This window comes from Passer domesticus, chromosome 3 (genome assembly GCF_036417665.1).
Source record: "Passer domesticus isolate bPasDom1 chromosome 3, bPasDom1.hap1, whole genome shotgun sequence".
Lineage (NCBI taxonomy): Eukaryota > Metazoa > Chordata > Aves > Passeriformes > Passeridae > Passer > Passer domesticus.
In genome coordinates this window covers 5,504,224-5,527,624 of record NC_087476.1, presented here as the reverse complement: position 1 = coordinate 5,527,624, position 23,401 = coordinate 5,504,224, and the positions used below count along the sequence as shown (strand labels likewise).

Here is a 23,401-nt window from a genome sequence, read left to right as displayed (position 1 = left end):
ATAAAAACCTTCTTCCATCAAGTTCTTATCAACCTATATGAGAATTTGAGTGTTTTTGAATTGGTGAGAATACAAACTGCATATTTACATCTGAGCTCTTTAAAGGTCGTGGTTCAGATACACAAGCAAATTATTGTGCTTTTGCAAGCTGACCTGCCACAGTTGGCTGTGTTTGTTACAAATGTGATATAATGCAGCACAGAGGCTGATGCTATGCTGCAGAAGCTGTTGGATGCAGTGGATGAGGATCGGAAGTCATCTCCATAAAACTACTAACTTTGATAAGCTCCAGACTAAGACACCCAGATTTAGTGCTCACATGCATTCAAGATTCTGTTACAGGCAATGTGTGTCTGGACAGTCACAAAGGGATGGAATAGAGAATGTCTTCAGCTGGACCTTTGTCTCTGAGGCAGGGGCGCTGTCAATAGTCAATAGAGAGAGGGGGTCACTTGCAAATAACATTTTTATGCCACTTATCTTGAGCCAAGCTGGGTTGCAATCTGGCCCATAATTTGGAACAATGCAAGAATTCACATATACCTTCATGTGGTTTTGATGAAGCTGAACCTGATCTGTGGATCAAGGGTCATCTGCAGTAATAACTTTTGCAAGTATTTTTAACTTGTGCTGTGTCAGTGTAGTGGGTGCAGGAAAAAACACTGCGCTCCTTTCTCCTGCTTCTTGAGACCAAGGAATTGTAATTTCTATGACTGTGTGGTTCCTGATGCAGAGTGCTGGATGGAGGCTCTAGGTAGTTTAGGTAGCTGGGTGGAGGTGTCTGAGTTCTCGCTGTAGTCAGAAGGCACAAAGTTGTTGTGGAAACACTGAAGTCCAGGAAGTTCTTCAGTTAGTAGTAAATATGTATAAATATTGTGTGATTCAGCTGCTTAGTGCCACCTGAGGTATCCTGCCCATGGCAGGGGGTTGGAAATAAATTTAGGTCCCATCCAACCCAAACCATTTTTTGATTCTCTGAAGCACCTCAGCAGTACCTTCCTAATGAATGTCCTGCAGGACCCAGCTCCTGTGTGCTTTTCTTGTTTAACCAATCCATTTCAGGACTGTGAAAGTAGAACTTCATTACCCATAATGTGATCCTGTGACTGATTCATAGGTGTTTGTTTTTATCTTCACCTCAGAATTAGTGTCACTCTGTGGATTATTCACTGTTCACCACAAGCAGGCTTTGGTGAGTGGGACCTTCCCTCAGGCAGGGGCTTTGGAGTAAACCCCAGGAAGGATTGTCTGGAAAGAGAGCTCGATGCTTCTCTCCATGTCTGGAAGGATGGTGCTCTAGCAATTCCTCTGTCAAATAGTGCTACTAAACAAGCCCATATTCTTTTTTAAGCAGCAGAGATCCCAGCTGCTTCCAGAGTTTCCAGGAATTCACATCACCTTGCACCAAATTATAGGGACATACTGATGGTTTTTGTCCCTCAGAGTAATTTCTAAGCAGGTGCTGTGGGCAGACATTCTTTTTCTTTGCTGTCTCTTGAAAGAGTCATCCAAAGCCACAGGTCAGAGTTGAGAAATGGTTTATAGCTGCAATATTTTTCCCTATGTACTTCAAATAAAGACAAAAGCAAACTCAAGAAAATGCTCTTCTACCTTCTCACCCCTTCCTATTAATTCTTTTGTCATTTTCAAAATGGGTTGATTTGATTTCCTTGAAATATTGCAACATACATACAAAAATTGCTCCCCAGCTGAGAAGTTTTTATATCAAGTTTCATCCGTTCTGCTGTTCCTTTATTTTTTTCTTCAGGAAAAAGTTACAAACTCAGGAAAACAGGAGGGTTTATAAATGAAAGTGCTGGCAGGACCTTAGTGTAGCATTTCCAGATGTGCTGGTGCAATTAGTGTTGGTCAAATACAGTTGGATGAAATCAGAATTGACCTAAAGTCATTGTCAAAGCCTTGAACCAACCTTGAGGGGGCTGAAAGAATTTAGTTGATTTTTTCTCTGTTTTGGAAAGGGCTACTATATCCCATTTTAAGAAGGAATTGAATGTGAAGAACATCTTTTGCAGCACAGCATTTCTGCCTCCAATCACAGGTAAAATCGGAAGTCCAGAGGCAAACAAGAACAAGGCTCTCCCTTCCTTCTCCCACATCATCAGTACTGAGGTAAGCAGCTCCTTGCCTCAAACACCTCCAGACCCTGGAAACCTTCTAGCAGCTTTCTAGCTGTGTAATTAGCCAAAGCAAAAAATTGTTGTATTTGGATAATTTGATGGTTTCAGTCCAAAACTGGCTCTGGACTAAAGCTCTTCAGTGCAAGCTTTACATCTCACAAAAACTTATTATGGCTCCAGATATGCACAGACACACATCCCACTTCAGGCTATGGGAGTCCCACATGTGTATCCACAGCAAGGCTGACTGATTTTTATATTTTCCTTGGTTTTTCACTTCCTTGTTTGAGTCTGGAAATGAAATGGATAACAGGAAAAATCAATATCTTCCCAAAAGGTGCTTTGGGGTTACTGCAGTGGATTTGCTGTTCTGCAGTGTGTGTAGACACACAGCATGAGGATTTGACAGAGGCAGGAACAACAGGAAGCAGAGCTTCTCCTTTGGGATAGAGGCACTGTCTCTCATATCAAGCTCTGAAGGAAGCCAGAAAACCAAACCAATTAATGTCAGAGGCTGGGGACAGCCAAGGTATCTTCAAGCCTGCAGCTGAAAACAGAGGAGGTTTCTCCCTGGGTTTGTTTTTCCATGCTATCTCCTTGACTTGAAGTTGGAATCCCCTGCTTAGGTTTCCTGCAGGACACTCCCTCCATGTCACATAATTTACTCAGAGAGGAAAACAAATCCCAGCAAGGTTTGAGTTTTGTGAGGGTTGTGTGACATGATTCTCTGGATATCCATTCTGAAGCCACATCTCTGCTCAGCTAAGGTTTCTTATTTTCTTCCAAGACCCAGCAGCCTCCTCTACCATTATTGAATAGCAGTATATATTAAAAAAAAAATTAGTAAGTTAAGAGCTCTCCAAGAACGCCCAGGTGCTGAGGAAGTTGCATTTGTGCCTCCAGAGGTGGCACGTTTTCCCCCTCAGGTGATACCTGATCTAGTGTTATGGTACAGTGTTAACTGAGCATTATCGTTCTCAGAAGAGCCACAGCTCAGATGAGACATAAATTTGAGACCCTGCTTTCCTGCAGTGAGCATTTTAACTAGGGAGAAATCTGTGGGAAGGCAGGAGGGATGATGAGGAATGGAGGGGAACGGGGATTTCTCCTGCTGTAGGCTGCCCTTTATGAAGATTCATCCAAAAAGGCTTTTCCCTCCCTTTTTTACAAAGAAAACTTAGTGCTGCCCACCTTCATAATTAAAACCTGCCTTAAACATAAAATTTTCTTGCTGTTTCTTTATCATTTATGTTGTGATCACGAGGATATAAAAGGGATTGAGAGCTGGACTCCATCAGGCCTCTCCTCTTCCCTGCATGTGGAAAATGTGAGGCATGATTGGTGTCTGACAATCTCTTGTGCAAATAGACAGAGGGACAGGGCTCTGGTACCTCCTGAGTTTGTCCATCATGGTTACAGAGCACTAAATCCCATCTCCACCTCTCCAAAGATGCCCACTCTGCAGCCTCAGTGCTTTTGCTAGAAGCTGACAAAGATGTTGAATACCTCTAGACATGTGAGAAGCACACAAATCCTCCAGGATTTACTTCAGGGCAGCATTTATCAAACCAAGGAGAAAGCTGGATCCTTGGATCCCTGCCATTTTAAAACTCTGAAGATTATTTCTGGTTACTGAAGTTTGACCTCTGCATTTCAAGTTGGGGCCTGGATTCCCTGGCCTAAATCTAAACCAGTCTGTGGCGTAGCTGTGGTTTTCCTCCAGGGTCAGCAATGGCTTAAATCCATGCCCAGCTCAGTAAATTGGAAATGGCAGAAGAAGATTCCAGGGTGGTGGCCTGAGAGGAAGATGAATACATCAGTTCCAGATAATTACCGCTCTTTTAAAAAAAAATTTGGGATGTCTTGAACCTGTTTCTCATGTATTCATCTATTTCATGTATTAGGCTGGAGATAAGGCTACATAATTAAAATGGTTCCCTTCAGCTTTAAAAATCTGTGAAGGGTTTGCAAAACTGCTTGGCTCTGAAGAGTGCCCTGTAAATCTCAGGGGAAAAGTATTGCAGCATAGAAAACCAGTTGTGTTTATTCAGGATATAACAAATGGACAGAACAAATACTTTTGCAGAATAAGCCTCAAACCCTGCATTTGGGTAGCATTACATACCCTATTTAAAATACATTTATTTTTAGAATTTTTTTTCCTGCCATAATCATCTGGGTTGTATTACAGCAAAGAGATGAATAGCAAAGATTAGCAAGCTGGTCATCTGTCCACTCCCAAACTCAAACCAGGATTAACTACAAACTTTCTAGCAATTACAAGCCTGGTTCAGGATTCAGGTCATTAATGAATACATTGTACAGAGCCAGATCAGATACTTGAGGAAAACTACTGGATATATTTTTCCACTTTGACTGTGACAGTTACTAACTGCTTTGTGATTATGAAAAGCAGCAGAACCACTTTACTGTAGTTCTGTCCATGTTATTTTAAGTTATACATGAGAGACTCAGATAAAACACTGTCAAAAATTGATTAAACTGGATATGACAACAGATATTAATTTATTTTGATTTGTTCTTGTAAATTCTTCTATGTGAGTTGCACTTTTATGTGAATTTCCACATTTAGACACAACCACTCGTAGGCTTCATTTAAATGAAGAAAAAATGTTAAAGATTTTAGGGTTGTCCTAGAATTTTATGTTGAGCCCAACTCAAGTGTCAAAGAATTCTTTTCCCCCCTGTTTTCAGAGATAGGCACTGAATTTGATATAATTGTCTATAAGCTCACCTATATCTCAGGAACTATTGGAGATAATGCCTGATAGCTGTTGTCTCATATTTGCTGCTCTTGAACTTTCCAGAATGAACTGGTCAAACTGCCATTTTTATCTGTGCTTCTAAATTTCATTTCCTGGGGATCACATCCAAAATTAATACCTATATAATAAAATAATAATAGCATCAGCAGATAGCATTGCCAGTGTTTTCTGCTTTTCCTGTTCTTTATATATTTTAGTAGATTATTATACTAATAGTGCTTTGCTAAGTGGAAAAGTAGTATCATCAAATAATGTTCTGATTTGTTCCTTGTCACAGGAAGAGATGAAGCCTAGAATAGGTTTCCAAAGTGCTTGAGTCCTATGCCTGCATTTTCTCCCAAAATAGTTGTATCGAGCTGTTTTATTTGAGGCAAAAGTGCTCAGCATTAAGTTAATGGCCCTTGCTGAAGTCAGCTGCATCATCAGCAATGCTGGGTGCATCCAAAGCCTTGACTCTTGATTTTGGTTGTTTTATACCTGTACGTAATGTACATACAGATGTACCATGTGAAAAAGAAAGATTTATGCCTTTTTACTTCTCTTGAGACTTACAAAATTTGTGTCTGTGATCCATTTCCTATGGGCAAGATGAGGCAACCACCCTGTGTTACAGTTAAGGGAATTTAGCAATAGGGGTGTGACCAGAGTGTGCCAGTTAATCTCAGGGTCACAGAGTGTCCCCTGGCAGTGTTTAGGTTACAGAGATGAACCCCCAGTGCTGTTAGTTCAGCAGGAGAAAAAGTGGATCCAGGCTTTTGCTGTTGCAAAATGATAGGGAAATGCCACAGACCTTGATCTTTGGATTAAACTAAGCAAAGGACGTTGTCCCAAGATGCATTTTGGACTTGGAGCATCATCTTTTCTGGCCAAAGGACTCCTGGGATTACTTCTTTCTTTAGTGCTCCCCAGAGCTCTCCCTTGAACTGAAAAAATGTGCAGAACTGCTTTCTTCTGGCACAACTCACTGCCAGGCCTTGAGACTGACAGGAATGAAAATATGAGCTAATGCTTATCAGATGCACATCTGGAATCACAAAAGAAAACTCCAAAGGTAAAGACACCCCAAGTCATCTAAAGCCAGCTCCTGACTTCCTAGGATGCCAAGCATCTTTACAACAGGCAAGGTATCTGATAGCTTCTGATGCTTCAGAAGTCTCGATGTGAGCTGAACCAACTGCTGCTGCTCTGCTTTGCTTTACCTGAGAGCTCTGTTTTCCAGCTTCCCTAAAGCAACACAAGAATGGGCAACAAATGGGAGCAGTGACACTGTGGTGAGATGACTGTAAGCTCAGAGCGATGTGAACTGGATGGATGGGCTGAAAATTGGGTGGGAAAACTGGGCCACTGAGCTTGTGGAACAATGGGCATCAGCAGGATGTGCAACTGGGGACCAGTTGCTGGCACTTTTCTTCTGGGGTAAATAGTGGGACTGATACTGCTGAACATTGTCATTAGAGGCTTTTAATGGGACAAGGAGCACCTCAGCAAGGTTGTGGATAACATTAAAATGGGGAAAATTACTAGAAAGTAGAAGGTAGGGATGACATTCAGTTGGAATTAACCTAAGAGAATAAGAGAATGTTTGGATATTGAATTTATTGTTTCATGAGAGTTTGGCTCCAAATATTTATTGAAGCTGAGAGATGACAACATGCTTGTTCCACATTGTCTCTTTCCTGTGGAAATCCTGAGGAACAGCTCAGCATAAAGAATCTTCAGGACTTTGCTTGGTTATTCCTGAACTGAGCCCAAACATTTGTGCTTGTGAAGAATTTATCAGTAGGAGTCATGGGCTTCTGGAAATGAGAAAGGAAGATGGAATGACAGAGCCTGTCGGCAAAAGAACAGAGTTTCTTAACAGTCCAGTGCAAAGATTATTCTGGAAACAAGTGCAGTTCACCTTTTCTACTCCTGCTGGAAAGAGTTTTCACTTGAAGTGAGGACAAATTGATATATTTTGCAGACTTTAATGGCTTCTAAGGTATAGGGACATTAGTGACCGGAACAAGACAATAAAAATAGCACAAAGCTACTATAAAAACATTGATATATTTGAAAGCAATTTTTTTTTTTTTAATATGAGTGCAGAATTTAATACTTGTGTATGGAGTCACAGTACATGGGGATTGTTAATATGGAGATTGGAATTTTCAGCAGAATTTTCATCTGAAATACACTTGGAAGACCTGCTTCCTGCTGACTGAGGAGTGTAGCTCCTCATATTCCCCACCCCAGACTGGATTCAATCGTGTCCATTAATTCAGCAACTACTTTGCTGAAGGGGAAACGTGGTGAAGCCTGAGTTTCAAATGGTTTCAAGGTGCTGGTGACTTTTACAAACCACCTTTTAGTGGTTAAAGGACGTGTTTATTTCTTGCGTTATTGGTCTGATTAAAACAGTTCCTCTTGCAAGTGTGTAAAAGGTAGCTTTAAAACAGTGCCTGAACACCTGCAGGACAAGAGCCAGTCAGGTTGTTTTTAGCCACCTTTTCTAAGCCTGTTGAGCAAAGCCAGGCTCTGTGTATGTGTGTTACAGTCCTTAGGGATGCATTAGTCAAGATAAATATGACTAAACATGACTCCTAAGCTGACTAATCTTCATGGCCTTGCTTTATGGTGCTTCATTCATGCTTTACCTCTTGAAATTCTGAAATCTCTATTTTAAGCTTTGTCAAAAATACTTTTTGTATTTCTGAAAGTAAATAGAGAAGAAGTGGAAGTAAAGAGGGGAATTGTTTGTGTGAAATTCAGACTTAGCAATGAGGCTATCATGTAAAAGCAAAAAGAGAACATAATCTAGGGCCAAATGAAGAGATGAAGAACAAATTAGTACAAGAATTTTAGATATGGAAAACACTGAGTTTGAGATCCAGTAGGGATCTGACATGAAGACAGAGTGGGAATGAACATTTCAGGTGTAAAAAACCCCAAAACCAGACATATAGGTGGAGGAGCTGAGAAGAGAAATTCAGAACTTTACTGATTGAGAAGATTTAGGGCTTCCAGGAACATAACTGCGAATACTCAAGGGTGGTGAGACCCAGGCAGATGTTGTCCGAGAAGCTGTGGCTGCCCCATCCCTGGAAATACTCAAGGCCAGGTTGTGCAGGGCTTGGAGCAACCTGGGATAGTGGAAGCTGTCCCTGCCCATGGCAGGGGGTTGGAACAAGGTGATTTTTAAGGTCCCTTCCACCCCAAGCATTTCACTCTATGACTTCCAGGGAAATGGGACCAAAACCCTGAAAGGAATTAGGAATGGCTTGAGCCTGAAGCATAAACTGTTGATATGTAGACTGGGACTGTGTGCAGAGATATAAGGAAAAAGTACCCAGGCATGTGAAAGGGGCAGGCTTGGCAGTGCTGGGAAGGATACAGCTCTGCTGAGTGTGCTGAGGAGGTTGAGGTTTATGAATCCATCTGAGAATATCATGGTTTCATAAGGTCCACATTGCTGTGGCTGGTGACTCTCAGCCTTCAGAGGCCTCTCAGGGCTGCTCATGACAAACAGGGAGACAGCCTGACCCTGATCCTGGAATTCATTTCATCTGTTTAGCTCCACAGTGGGAATGTTGGCATCTGAGCCAAGTTCCCATTGCAGCCCCGGGAGATAAAATAGGTGCTTGAAAGGCATGATCTGATCTGAAGTTACTCTTCAGCCACTGTAAGTCTTTCTCCCTGTTAGGTGGAGATTTTTTGTGGTTTTTGCTATCAACTGTTGCTGCAGCCCACAAGTATGGTTCCAGAAGACTTCCAACATACCAACAGCTCCAGATGACACTATGTGCCATATTTCTGGCTTTTATCTAGCTGATAAATAGCTTTGAGAATTACAGACAGCAGCTTTCTATGTTGAAAAATTCCCCAAAACCTGAAGCCACAAATCCTATCAGAATACATTTAAGTCCAGTTTTAAAATTTGAATAAAACCAGTTAGTGATGGTGAGCTGAACTGGATTCCTGACCGCTTCAGAAGAGATCAGTTTGATTTCATAGTTGAAATGCCTCCTGCCAACAGACAAATATTATAAAATTTGGACCTGGGAAAAGAAACTGAGTGCATGACAATTGCTCAGGTGCTGACAACCCTTTTGATGTAGAAATCTTCTGTTCTGCCTCCGTCGACTGCATTGCCCCTGTAGGTACTGGATTGCACAATATTGGCCTTTATCCTGGAAAAATCAAACAGTCTGGTCTTTATAAATCTTTGATGCAAGACCAGGGCTGGCACTGCAGAATGCTGGGGAATTACCAATGATGTCCACAATGTCCATTAAGTTATTCTGTGAGTTCACATTGCATTAAGTAAATGTGTTACAGGATTGTGTGCTGTCATATACCTTCTGTGATAGTTTAAGGAATGAGAGTTTTGCTGTTGTGTGAGGGACAATTTTTAGGCTGTCAATTAATAATGCATTACAAAGGGAATAAAAAATGCGTATTAGCTCTTTGATCCGTGAAGCAATTGCATAATTGTGTCTGGCCCAAAAGTCTTTGAAATATTCCAACTGTGCAACAGATCTTGGGTTAGGGATGTCTGGGTTGCAGCAAAACTACAGAATGTGGTGAACAGAAGTACCAGGTAGGGCAAAACACCATGGGAATGTGTATGTGTATTCCCAAACTTCCTAAAGGATATCAATAGGAGCTAGAAACTGAATCAGCATCAGGCAGGTCATGGTTCAGTGCTCTGCCCACTGGTTCACCCTCAAGATTTTTGTACAAAGCATCAAACCCAACAATTTTTCAGCTTGTCCTGCCAGCGCAGCTTTCCTCCTCTTCCCAGCACAAAAGAAGCCATCAATATCAGCAGTGGAGCCAGAAGGACCTGCTGCAGCACCCTTTGCTGCTGAAACCTCTCACTTCCCTGCCTGTGCAGAATCCCATGTCCGAGGGCTGACTGGAAACACATGGCACAGTCCCACGTACACATGAATTCAACACAAGAATAAAGAGCACAAATAAGGCCAGGATGTCTGTCTTATCCACTTGCATACCTTTCACTTAGAAACTTGCTGAAAGCCTCCTCAGATGTGCAGGCAGAGCAGAGCTGATGCTTGGAGCTTTGTGAATGTGCAGAAAGAAGAGAGACTCCCTGCACAGAGGTCTGCTAGGGGAAAGAAACCAGAAAGAAAAAAAGGGTGACTCTGGGGTACCCCTTATTTCATCGCATTCAGGCTAACAATTGCTCCCCGTGTCCCTGAACTTTCTCTGTCAGTCTCTTGCATAACATTGTATGTTATTTGGGGCAAAGACTACTTTTTTGTTCAGCTTTTGCACAACTCTCATTGTAACAGCTTTCTCATTGTAACTGTGGGTGTGAGGCTGCTAAGAACAGTAACAACATTACCAATAGTAGTAATTATCCTATTTTTCAAGTCTAAGCTTTAAACTTGGGCTCATCTGGGTTCAGGTCTTATTTATGGGTGCTTGGTTATTTTTAAAAAAAAATTAATTCCAGACAAAGTTGCCCTTATCCTGTTTGCTCCAGACAGACAAATCACTTTGTCAACAACCTGCTTCACAATTCCAAAAAGAAACCAAGATCCAATGAACTTATTATAGGTGTAAACACTACTCCCACCAAGAATTCATGGTGATGGGCAAGCTGGAAATTTTTTTCATTCTTGTATTAACAACTTGAGGGCCATAGAAAACAACATAATTTTCATCAGATTCCAGCACCTCCAGCATCTGCAGAAAAACTCATTTGGCCAAGCTGCAAAAAGGAAAAGGGTGTGGGGAAAGGAAATAATAATTGCCCCAGCTATCAATGTCTCTATCATTTGCCTGCTGGAGCTGCTCCAAATAACTTTGCCTGCTTTGGAAGCCGCTGTTTACTCCAGTTGCTTTGTACTGGGCTAACAGCTCCAATAAATTCCGTGCTATTCCTGTGGCTCAGGGTGGCTGTCATCTGAGTTTATGAATGTGAGATTTGTTTGGCTCTCCCCCCACCATGAGTGATTTGGGTTAGAAAGTGTGATTATATTTGGGCAGAGGGAGAGAGATGCTGCGAGAAGGCAAACTGAACAGACATTGTGAATATTTATTTTTTTTAGATGGAAGGCAGTTGTATTTATGTGCAGTTGTAAAACAGAAAAGATATTGGTTTCTGCTGCAGGAATTATATACTAACTCCAAAAAATGTACACAGTGAGAGCTTATAATAGAAACTTATTCCAGCAGAATCTTTTTTTTTTTTTCAACAAACGTAGATTGGCATGTGGAGCATGCTGTGCTGAAGAGATCGAAGCTTGATTGTGGTTTCATATCTGGCATTCCTGAGTGAACAGAGAACTGTGGTCCTTATTCATAGTATTTTGGGCTGGGGGTAAGACAGAGGACTCTGCCATGCAGAATGGTTCTTGTTTTTGCAGGGAATGGGAAGCCAGAGGAGCTGCCAGTTCTCCTGTCCTTCATTTTAACTCCTCTGCCCTTCATGAGTCTTTTAGATGTGGCAGCATGGCTGTAAAATGCCAAAAGAAAGTGGAAAACTTTGTCCTTCTAAGTCATATCAAATCAATTAATTTGCTAAAGCAGGCTTAACAAGTGTAATTCATTATGAAAACACAGGAGGAGGCTTTTCTATTTCCATGGCCTGCTTGGGCTTCACATGAGGAAATCAGGAACGCAATTTGGTTATCCATGCTGGAGTAGTGGATAATGTTAAATGCTTAGGGATTTCTGGAGAACTAGACATTTTCAGCTTTTCCTTTCCAGACTTCGCAAGGCTAAGGCCTTATGAAAGAGGTGGTGCTTCCAATCTGTCCTGTAAGACTCTGTCATGCCAATACTCTGCTGTAAAGAGCTCTTCTGGTGAGACATATGGTCTGTCAGCTGCTGGAGAGCCATGAAGACATCATCTAAGTCAGGCTGGCACCACCATAAATATAGGAATTTGTGTGGTTATGTTAAGTGCTATCTCCTTTTTTGTGCTAGGGAGAGGGTTTTATTTTGTGAAGTTCATCACCATGAGGAGTTGGAGATGTACTGGAGAGATGTCGTGTAGCATCACTCTCTAAACAGACACTGCCATGAGTCCTACGCAAGGAACTGAGGTTTTGGTTTTAAGTTTAATTCAGGGCTCTTCAATCCTTCAGTGGCCCTAGGGTCTCACATTGCTGAAATTTCCTGCTTCTACTTTCTAAGGAACTGATGGTGAATGTGGAAAGTTTTTAATATTTTACCCATTCATATGTAGCTTGAGATGATTTAAAACTCTCCCCTTTGTTGTTAATTAAGACTTTTGATGACTAAACATTCTCTTGCATTGAAAATGTGTCCTTGATCTTCTCACATTTTAGCAATTTTAAATAATGAAATTTCAGGGGCTTTTGGGCTTATTTCTACTTTCTTATCCTTTCAATGACCTTATTTCAGCCCTGCTCACACAGCTTATAGAGGCAATAGAAGATCCTCACTGGGATGGGATTCAAGAGCATATACCAAAAAATGACATTTGTTTTCCTGTTTCCTACTGGATTTGCTGAGTGATGTGCTGCTGAGGAAAAGCTGGCTAGCTCTGCAAGCGAGGGACCTGGGGTACGTGCTCTGCAGGACACCTTGGGAGGTATTTGGGAACTGAAGGAAAGCAGGACAGAAAGACCCAAAGCGGAACTGATGAATTTGATGTATTCCAGTGATTTTCAGAAAAGTTAAGACACATTTTCCTCTGTAATACATGCAATACATGATCTTCAGTTCTACTTTGTGCTCCGAAATCTCTGATAAAATTCCTGGACTTTTTTTCCAATTTCAGATTTGGATAGAAAATGGATATATCCAATAGAGAAAAATTAACTATTGTCCCATTGATGGGATTCAGATCATCTAACTGTTCTGGCATGCCTCTGTCCATATAACCTAGACACACTGTGATCACTTAGGAGACAGTGGAAAGAAGCTGTGTGTCCAGGAAGTGATTTCTGAGGCCTGGTTTAACATCTCTTTAGGCTGGGAGGACCAGCTAGAGGAGGTCCTTCACTGTCATGGTTAGCATAAGGAGGCACTTGGGGTGCAGAGTTTCAGGGATCCTCTTCCTTCAGTCAGGAAGAGTCTTAAATAAATTGATTGTCCTCCCCCTTAAATCCACCAAGGTATTGTGCTACCATTCCCACTGTAAGATGATTTCAGCTCAGCTATCTGAAAAATTGAAAAATACATTTAATTTTTATTGTAAATTCACTCTAAGCCAAGAGAAGCCTATTTACACTTGAATCTCTTCTTTCACTCATTAGCTCTTTTTCTTGATGAGAGGGACTGATCTTCACTGCCAGAATTCAACTGCTTTTGGACTCCTTTCAGGAGGAGATTTTAGTTAGATTTTTTTTTCAAACTTTCTTGACTGAACCCAAGATGAATATGAACACTAAACCTTTCAGCTAGAAGTATTTGAGAGATGCCTGGAAATATCTGAAGGATATATCCACTGCCCTAGATTAACAATCAACTAAAAAAATTTTTGGCTTCTCTTACTTTTATTCAGAATTTACTTAAGCAACTTAGTCAGGTTCTGAAGCAACCCATATTGCGATTGAAATATGGAAGTTTGTGAGAATATCTCACAACACAATGGTGACTGTCATGCCTTATTTTTCTTAAAGAAATGATTTCTTATTGTACAGTGCATCAAAATAGAGTGCTATGTTTTAACTTAGCCTTCTGAAAGACAATATGGGCCTGCATATCCAAAATCACAGAACTGACATATTTAAAGGGGTAAATGATATTGAGTCTTCAGAGAGGAAAAAAAAAAACCCTACAGAAAAATTAAAGCAGTCTGTTTGAGTTGCCATTGAACATATGGATGCCAGATTGCAATGGTGAAAGCCCTTGCATGATTTGAATGCTTTGACTTTTCACAGTGGCTTAATTATGATTAAGAACTGCCCTCTGCAACAATGTGCAAATCAATAACTCGTTTTCATACACAAAGAGGAGAGAGCTCTTTGGGTTGCTTGGCTGGACAGCGATCAAGGACGTTGTTCTTGAGCACTGATTGCCCTTCATGGCATATTATTATTCATGGAAATAGTGCTTCCCACTCCTCTAATGGTGACATCATGAAATTAGTGAAGACAAGCCTCCTTTCTCAGCAGGACAGGCGCCAGCATCGGATGGAAGCATGACTGACTGGTCCCCAGGCAGATGCTTTCTGGTTTCTGACTGCTCCTGGAGGGGGCTGGTGGGAGCTCTCAGCAACAAGCTCAAGTGTACAGGACTAATCTTAACAACTCATTTTAGTAATGCACTTATCTGTTCTCTTCCCATGAACTTGCTTTCATTATCTTTTTGAGAGTGAATTTGTGGAGGAAAAAAAATGCCCCACAAAGCAAGGATATGTGGCTGACTTGCAGTGTATTTGACCTTATAGTAATAGAGAATTTTCATTCCCAATTCTTTCAGGGAAGCCACACAAATAAAGTAGATTTGCTAAACCATTACTGTCTCACACAGAAATTACAGCTGGATGTGATAGCAGAGGTTAAACTGGATTTGGTCAGAGTAAGGAAAGGGTTGGGCTGGATCTAGAGCATTAATGAAGTAAAGATGATGATTGGAGAAGAGGTGAAAATAAGTCCAAGTATTTAAGAGAGATTAATCTTTAAAGAAATAGCCCAGAGCATCCAAGATGTACTTTCTTACAGGGCTGGGGAAATTCAAGAAGGCTGAAATGAGAAACAATCACAGAATGATCACTCAAAATGCTCTACTGTAGAAGAAAAACAGAGAGCATAAACCTCCGGCCCAGTTAAGAGTCAGATCACCTCTGCCTGTGCTTGTCTCTTCAATTAGACAGGAGCTGAAGGCAATTATGCTACTAATTTTTGTGGCTCCACTGTGAATCTAAAGTTAGGCAGGGCAAGTATAGGTTTTGGAACTATATTCAGATTACTTATTTAAAAAATCTGTTAATAACATATTAATCTGTTAATAATAAGTTCAGACTGCCAAGCTGTTTCATGTCTTTCTTCCTCTTGACTGCATAGTAAATGTTCTGAAAGACAAAGCTAAGTCTGCTCAGGGCCAGGCCAGAAGCCAAGTGCCTGGGGCAGATAGGAAGCAGTCTGGACATGGAGGTCAGGAGGACTGGATTATGAGAATTCCTGTAGCTTTGCAGTGTCCTGAGGAGTCATTGCCTCTGGTTTGGTGATGAAATGTGTCTGCCTCTCCATCCCTCTGGTTTCCACTGACTACCTGAAGAAGACAAGACTGATTTCAGCTTGCATGGAACCATGGAACCCCCAAGGCTGGAAACAACCTCCAACACCATCAAGGTCCACTGTCAAACCAGCATCACCACCATGTTCACCATTAAACCACATCCTAAAGTGCCACATCTACACTTTTTTTCACAAAATAACCGAATAGTCTGAGTTGGACGGGACCCACAAGGATCAACAAGTCCAATTCTAAGGTGAATATATTCCCATGGGGGAATTGCACCCATACCTTGGTGTTATCAGCACAATGCTCTGACCAACCAAGCCAATCTCAGGGCCTACACTTCCAGGGATGGTGACTCCACCACTGCCTTGGACAGCCATTTTCAATGCTTTCCAAACCTTTGTACAAAGAATTTTTTTCCTGATATTTAATCTAAACCTCCCCTGGTGCAGCTTGAGACCATTTTGTCTTGTCCTGTCACTTGTTACTGGGGAGACTGACCTTCACTACACCCTCCTTTCAGGGAGTTGTAGAGAACAATGAAGTCTCCCCTCAACCTCTTTTTGTCCAGGCTGAGCTCCCCCAGCTCTCAATGCCACCACCAAGTCCTGTCTGATGCCATGCACCAGAGATACCTCTGAGTGCTCTCACTGAGCATTGTGCCTTGTACAGGAGGGGTTTTTCTCCCCCCACTTTGCTCACGAAGTGCTGCCTTGAGACACAGGTGGATTATTGCTCTTATGCTGAGCATGTAGCTGTGTGTGCACCATTTGTAAGGATCAGAGCTTTGTAGCTCCTTGGGAAGGAGGTGTCCTGGTGTGAAAGGTCCTGGGCAGCTGTACAGGGATAGCTGACTTTACACTTTAAATCCCAATCCACCTGCACCATTGTTTTCTCTGCATGTGCTGCCTGAGCTCCTCAGATTTGCCTTGCCATGGGTGCTGAGGCCGTGTCTTAGAGCCTGTTTGTAGTTCCAAGGACAAATTCTGGTTTGGAGCAGCCTCTCAGAGGTGCAGAACTCTGAGCTGCCAGTTGTCTCAGCAAACATTTTCATAGCTCCAGTCCCCAAAGGGCTACCTCTGTACCTTTGACCTTGAGCATCTGGCTATATGTAAATATAGATATATATTTATACACACACACACACACACACACACACTGGACAGTTTGCTCTGTACTGCTTACAGTGCAGCTCCATTAAAGCACTGTGTTTTAAATGCTTCCCAAGAGCCATGGTTTAAATTGAGTGGAGTTGACTACTTGTATGAAAAGTCATCTTCTCTTGAATCCAATCCATATCCTGGCAAGTGTCTGCCAAAAAACATTATTCCCACCTTCTCTTCTCATGAATAATGAATATAAAATGCCCCCTGAATGGTACCTAAAAAATTCATGGTTCCTGACCACATTATAGTGCTGGAACCTAGCAGTGTAAAAGATGCCTTGTGATTTCTACAGAGATGATGCCCTATTCAGGAAATTAATCTGCAGGAGAAGCCTAAGCACACAGGCAAGATTCATATATATTATCCTGCAAGGGCTATTCATGTGTTTGGAAAGAATGATGTAGCTGTTCTCATTTACAATGTTTAGTGTGCTTGATAAATATTTGCAATCCAGAGTGTATAAGTTTATCAGTATAGACATGCACGGAAATTTACACACATTCTACTGCAGAATCACAGAATAACAGAATGGTTTGGGTTACAAGGGAATTTAAAGACCCTTCCATTCCCCCCCACTGCCATGAGCAGGGACACCTTCCACCATCCCAGGTTGCTCCAAGCTCCATCCAGCCTGGCCTTGGACACTTCCAAGGATGGGGCAGCCACAGCTTCTCTGGGCAATCTGTGCCAGAGCCTCACCACCCTCACAGGGAAGAATTTCTCCCTAAAATCTCATCTAACCCTGCCTCCTGAAAGCCATTCCTCCTTTTTCTCCATGACATTGCAAAAAGTCCCTCTCCAGCTCTCTTGGAGCCCCTTTAGGCACTGGAAGGGGTTCTAAGATCTCCCCTCAACCCTCTCTCTCCAGCCTGAATAATGCCAAATCTCAGTCTGCCTCCAGAGCAGAGGTGCTCCAGCCCTGAGAGCATTTTCATGGCTCCTCTGTATGTCCTGCATACTTTGGGGCCCCCAGAGCTGGATGCAAAACTGCAGGTGGAATCTCACCAGAGACAAGCAGAGGGGCAGAATCCCCTTCCTTGACCTGCTGCTTTTGACACAGCCCAGGAGAGGATGAACTTTTTGGGTTGCCAGTGCACATTGCCGTTCATGTTGAGCTTCTCAAACACCAGCAGTGCCAAGTCCTTCTTGGGAGGGCTGGTTTCAATCCATTCTCTGCCCAGACTCTATGGTGAGGTAAGAGACTTTAAACTGCATTTCTGTTAATTACAATCTCATTGAGTAATAGAAGAGTAGCCCAGTGGTTGGGCTAAGAATGCTATTAAGAAAATTAGCATTTTCTTAATAAAAAATGACCCATGATTGACTAGATTTAGAATTTGTAAATATTTCTCAAAAAAAAGAAATAATTGAAGGACTGGAAAAACCACTTCACCCTCTCATTCTGACTTGGGAACCTAGGAGAAATGCTTGGCTTTTTTTTTGTTTTGAAATACAAAGAAGAAAAACAGTTAGTAAGAGCTTTGTAACAGAGATTTATGGTTAATTCCCAGAAACTCCACAGGGGATTGGGAACTGGGAAACTATAATTTGTTCTTGCTGTCCAGTTTTCGATCTCTGAAGTGGAGATAATTGTCTTTCTTTCTGTAGGGAGCTGAATTGACATTCCTGTCCTGGCATGCTCTGATTTTTAAACCTTCAAAAAGTTTTCAGCTTTCAGTAAAGGTCAGTCTTTCCCTTATTTATTATCTACAATAACCTGCTAAGGGAGTTTGGGGGTGAATGACTCATTATTACAGTAGCACTTAGGAATCTTCTCTGAGTCCACAACCTGTTGGGGAAGGCCCTGCATCAGTGTGTAATAGGAGACACAGGCTGCTCCAAGGAGTCTTGCAGGCTAAACAAATTGAAGAGAGGAAGGAAGTCTGCAATTTGTTTTTCTCATTTACCAGGAGAACAGAAGCACAGAGGTATGGGATGAATTGTTAAGGATCATACAGGCAGCTTGTAGGAGAGCCAGAACCTGTACTAACATCTCCTGCCTCCTAGTATTGTGTTTGTCCCACAAGATCTCCTTTCTTTTCTGCTGGTGGAGCCTGCATTTCCATTAAATATACAATTTTTCAGTGTGGTGGAGACCTGTCAAAGAGCAGGAGGGAAAAACTTCTAAACACAAAAACATGAAGGGAAGCCTGCCCTGCCCACCTCGCATTAGTCATTACCATTAATCCCTCCTTGCCGAAGGGAAGAGTTTCCAGACCCATACAGAGCTTATCAGGGAAGGACTCACCTTATCTGAAAGGCACTTTTTGCAGCTTGCTGAGCACTGTGTCCACACAACAACGTGTCAGAGCCAATGCAGCAAGTGGGGAGAGTGAACACATCCACTTGTCAGGTGAATACACACTCCTCTGTGTGAGTGAGACTTCAGGGGGTGTCAGTCCCAAGGGCAGCTGTCTCCACTGGCAGGGGTTTCTAAAAATCCAGCTTGTTGCATCTCTGACTCCTCTAACTATTGCACTGTGGCCAGCATAAAATCAGAGCTCCAAGAGGCCAAATCAATGCCTGGCTTCCCTCCCAAACCTTATTAAGCTGACTAGAGCTGTTTGCATGTCATTTTCTAGAGAAGTGATTTGAATTTGTGATTAGTCAAAATAAATTATTCTTTTTCTCTCTTTTTTTTTTTTCCTAATAAAGCAGGGACTGTAGTTGTGAATAATTTAGCTGGTGGGTTTTGCACTCATTCTTGAATCACTGGCTTTGAGGAAATCCTGCCAGAAGTCAGTGGAACTGGACTCACACACTGGTGAGGAACCCAGCCCACATTTCTGTCTTTGGATTGCTAGATCAGGTAATTTAGAAACAAGTAGTGAAAAGGCTGTTTTGCTCAAATTAGTCAATTCCTTCCATCAATGCCTAGAGCAGATACTGTTCTGGCAAAAGGTAATGTTTCAAAATTTTAGGGATTTTTTTTCTCCTTTCCAATTCCAACTTTTATTTATTTATCTTTTAAATTTGATTTCCAGCTAAGCTGGACATAATTCAGTGAGTACTTTGAAATTCAAATCAACTTCTGCTTGCAATGCTCCCAAAACATGATGGTTCTGAGCAAAAATGGGATTTTTTTTGACACAGAGATTCTCCTTGTCCCAGCAAGTTCTAAGAGAAGAGACCACTTGAAGCCGTGCTACTACAACAGGGCTTCATGCCATCCTGCTGGCATGCAGATCCCTATGTCATGATCTGGTCCAGCTAGGTCCAGATGAGGACAACTGGCATTTGGGATGTTTCCCCACCCTTAGAGATTGTCCCCCTTGCTCAGGCTCTGAGTCACAGCCTTTCAGCAAGGAACCAGCGTGCTTGGAGAGCTCTGGCTCTGGCCAGGCTTCTCTGAGCTTCCAGGCTCCCTGCTGTGGACCTGGGAGCTGAGCCCAGATTATATCTACTCTTCCAGGCTCTTGGCTCCAGGAGAAACTGTCTGGAAATTTTGGCATCACTCCCTGCTCTACAGCCTCAGACTCTGTAAAGCTGAAGGCCTTGGCTTTGGGGAAATCTTCCTGGTGGGTCTACCCAGGGGCTGTTCTACCTGGAAAGCTTTCTAGGAGTATTTGATCTTGGTGGGTCTGTGTGGGGGTTGTCCCTCTTGGAAAGCTCCCTGGATGAATTTGAATAGATCTTTAGTGCCAGAAGAGCCAGTGCATTGGGCAGTCTCTCGTAGGGTAGAACTCTGTGGCTCATGTCTGTGGCATGGTGCAAATGAGAGCCTGCAGGCCAGGGATTTGTTCTAGGACGTGGGATGAGTGGCTTTGAAGCTCTGGAGACTGAGATTGTAGGTGGATCCAGATATCCCACTCCACAGGTGGGAAATGTCACGCTACCAACTGCTCACTGTCATTACAAACCAGGGGCAAGGCAAATTTCTGTAGATCCAGAAACACGCTTGGAGTGGGTGGACCTTGGCCCACCAAGCTGCCCTATCACTCCCCTTCCCATCTGGATAGGGGAGAAATAATAAGATGAAAGATGACTTGGAGGTTGAGATAAGGTAGTTTACTGAAGCAAAAGCAAAATTATGACCACGCACAAGCAAAGAGAAAACCCAAAAATTTTATTATCTGGGCAAAGTTCAGATGCTTCCTGGGAAAGCAGAGCTTCAGCAGATGGACCAGTTGCTCTGGAAGGCCAACATTGTAAAGATTAATGTCCCCCATTCCTCCTTTTCTTAGCTTTTATATCTGAGCTGATGTCCTCTGGAATATCGTTTTGGATAATTTGGATCTACTGGCCTGGTTGTTCTCCCCCAGGATCTCGACCACTCCCAGCCTCTTGATGGGAAGAGTTCTGGGGAAGCAGAGCTGATGCTGTGCCAGCCCTGCCCAGCAGTAGCCAAAACTCTGGTGTGTTCTCAGCACCCTCCCAGTTCCCAGTGCAAAGCCCAGCACTGTGAGGGCTGCTGCGGGAAAATGAACTGCAGCTCAGCCAGACCCAAAACAACACTGTAAAGATTTCATCCTAATTCCCAATGGACTGCATGAAGTCTCTGCTTCTTTCTCATCAAACGGGCTCACTAATTTCATCCAAAAAATCCTGGAAACTTTAAGACTGAGTCCAGTGGTGTAAATTTTCATTACTCTTTTTTGTTATGAGGTAGAAAACCATCATCAAACTAACAAGGCAATAACTGATCTTTCATTCCACTGTCTCGTAAAACTATTTCCAGGCACAAAAAAACCCCAAAAACTGGGGCTGCAATGATAAGTCCTTTCCTTCTCTCCAAATTCTCTTCAAGTTGTGAGGATTGATGCCTAATCAGGGTAATGTATTGACTGAAGTATTATTTACCATAAGAAATGCTTCATTTTCTCTTTACTTTTTAGAACAGTCTAGGAAATTAAATGCAAGACAACTTGATTTAATTCCAGGTAAAGGCTCCCAGAAAAGTAAGAAAACATCCTTGCTTGCAAAAACAATGGCATGTCTTTGCCTCCAAATTAGAAAAGGAGTATTTTGGAAATGTGGAGGCCAATGTCAAGGAAGAGCAAGGTGGGGGAGGATCTCCTGGCATTCTCAAAGCAGCAAATGGAAAAGAGCACTGGATCTCCGCAGTCAGGGGATATATTAACAGTGCATTTAGAGGTAGTTTCAGAGAGTACATTGATGACTTTGGGGGTGATTTTGGAACTCTGTAGCATTACCCTGTTTCCAGACACTTGCCTTGATTTGTTTTGCATATCTCTGAGCATGAGGAAAGTTTCAGGAAGAGGGAGTGTCGTGTATTCAGCTGAGAGAGGTCTGGTGAGTCTAGGTTTTGCAAGCTTCCTGGAAAAAATCTCAGAAAAAAATATATCAATTCCCAGCCCCTGTGTAGCAAAGCCATGGGACTGTTGAAAAGCTGGTGGGTGACTTTGTTTCAAAATTTCCAAGATGAGAAGACCCTCTCAGCACCTCTGTGGGCTGATGAATGGTAGTCTAGCCCCACTTGCTGAGGAGCCAACATGGAAAATCCACAGGGGGGACATGAGTGATGGAGTTTGTAGTTTGATGCTTGTTTGAATCACAGTCTGATGAGAAAGAGAGAAGGAACAGCCAATACAAACTGTCCTCATCCTGTTCTCCCAGCAGTCTAAAGCCTTGCTTGGAGGTGAGCACACTGGAAATACTATTATTACTCAACTCCTGCTACTGTGAGATCGCCAGCGACTTGTGCCGAAGGAGCCAACTTAAATGACAATAAAGAAAAACCCTTGGCAGCTGGGAGTGTTTGCTTCCCAGTCTCTGCAAAGGGAGCTCTGGCCTGTGCTCTGCACTCATGCTGTTTTGGAAACTTGAAGTTGTCCATAAGGCATGGCCTGTGCAGAGGCCCTATCGCCAAGCAGCAGGAGATGTTGTCCTTAGCTGTGAAAAATGATTGCCAGCGGTGATTTTGGGGAAGAAAGGGCAGCTTTCAGATCTCCCCCATCCTGCAGGCTGTGGAGTGCAGGCTGAGGGCCCATGGTCCTGCAAACATGATGGTGCCACCGGGCTGGGCCCGGGCCTGAGAGCATCCACGGAGCCGTGTGGGTGGCAGGATTTGGCTCGGTGCTCCCTCTGTCGCATGGCATTCCCGATATTACAGGGCCAGCTCCCGCCGAGCCGCACTGCACTGGCCGAGCTGGAGCTGTCTAATTACAGGGAGCTTTCCATATGGTCTGGACTGCTCCTCGTCTGGCTGGTCCTGCTCAACACAGCCCTCCTCGTGCCACTGTGCTTCCCACACCTGGCCTGAGGGGGTGGTGGACAGCTTCCTCTGGGTGCTCATTGTTTTTCTGAATTAATCTGGGAAGGTCTGATCCAGTTTTCAGACAAGTATGGAGAGTCTTTCCATTGATTTCAGTGGCTTCTGGAATGGTCCCTTATTGCATAAACTCAGATCTGTGCTATTTTACGCTTCATTTCCTTCTATACCCTTGGGTGAAGATCATCAACTCCTGTTGATTTACTGCCCTTAACTTCTCAGGTTTCCCCAGTTTTTTGTTTTTGGTTTTTTGGTTTGTTTTTTTTTGAAACTTGGAGTTTCTTTCAAGACCACATTCAGATTTCTCCATAAAAATTCCCTGAGAGGAGGAATTTCCCTATTATTTTTTATAGTTGAAGAATAATGCACCAAAAGGAACAGAAAAAAAGGCCTTTGACTTCTCTGTGTCTCTGCTAGTGTCTCTAACTCACACTAGCCTCACTTTGCTCTGTTTTGTGTCCTGTTTTTTTTTTTTTTAATTTTATTAAGCTTTACCTGAAAACACCACACTTCTGTTGTGCATAAATATAGGAGTGCTTAAACCCAGACCCTAATTATAGCAGTACCTGCTGAATTTTCCTTCACAAATTTAAAACCATGCATTCTTGATCACTGTCTGGGCACTGGAAGACACATTTAACTGGCTTTAATATAAATTCTTATATAACCTGCTCTTTCTCCATACCCAGCATCCCAGATTCACAGCTCGGATTCATTTTAAACTCCAATGGAATTCTTTCTGCTGATTTAGAGGCAGATATTTTTCTCCCATGCTGTGATTCTTACACTGAAAAGCTAATAGGAAATGACATTTTCTTAGCCTGAATTCCTCCCCCTGTACGTATTCAGAGCCATTGGCTTCCAGTCTTCCAAGGCTTGCAGAACAAGCATATTTAAGACAGACTCAGCTGCCTC

The 23,401-nt window shown here is 42.6% G+C and overlaps 1 long non-coding RNA gene across 2 annotated transcripts; it reads left to right on the top strand.

The window, feature by feature from the left end:
* LOC135295872 (uncharacterized) lies at window positions 1-19,031 on the top strand. 2 transcript variants are annotated; one of them, XR_010357932.1, is made up of 4 exons: window positions 1-598; window positions 2,060-2,130; window positions 17,863-17,937; window positions 18,910-19,031. It is a non-coding gene; the product is annotated as an uncharacterized LOC135295872 (long non-coding RNA). The 2 variants fall into 2 exon arrangements; XR_010357931.1 differs by having other exon boundaries at window positions 1-614.
* Window positions 19,032-23,401: the final 4,370 nt, after the last annotated feature.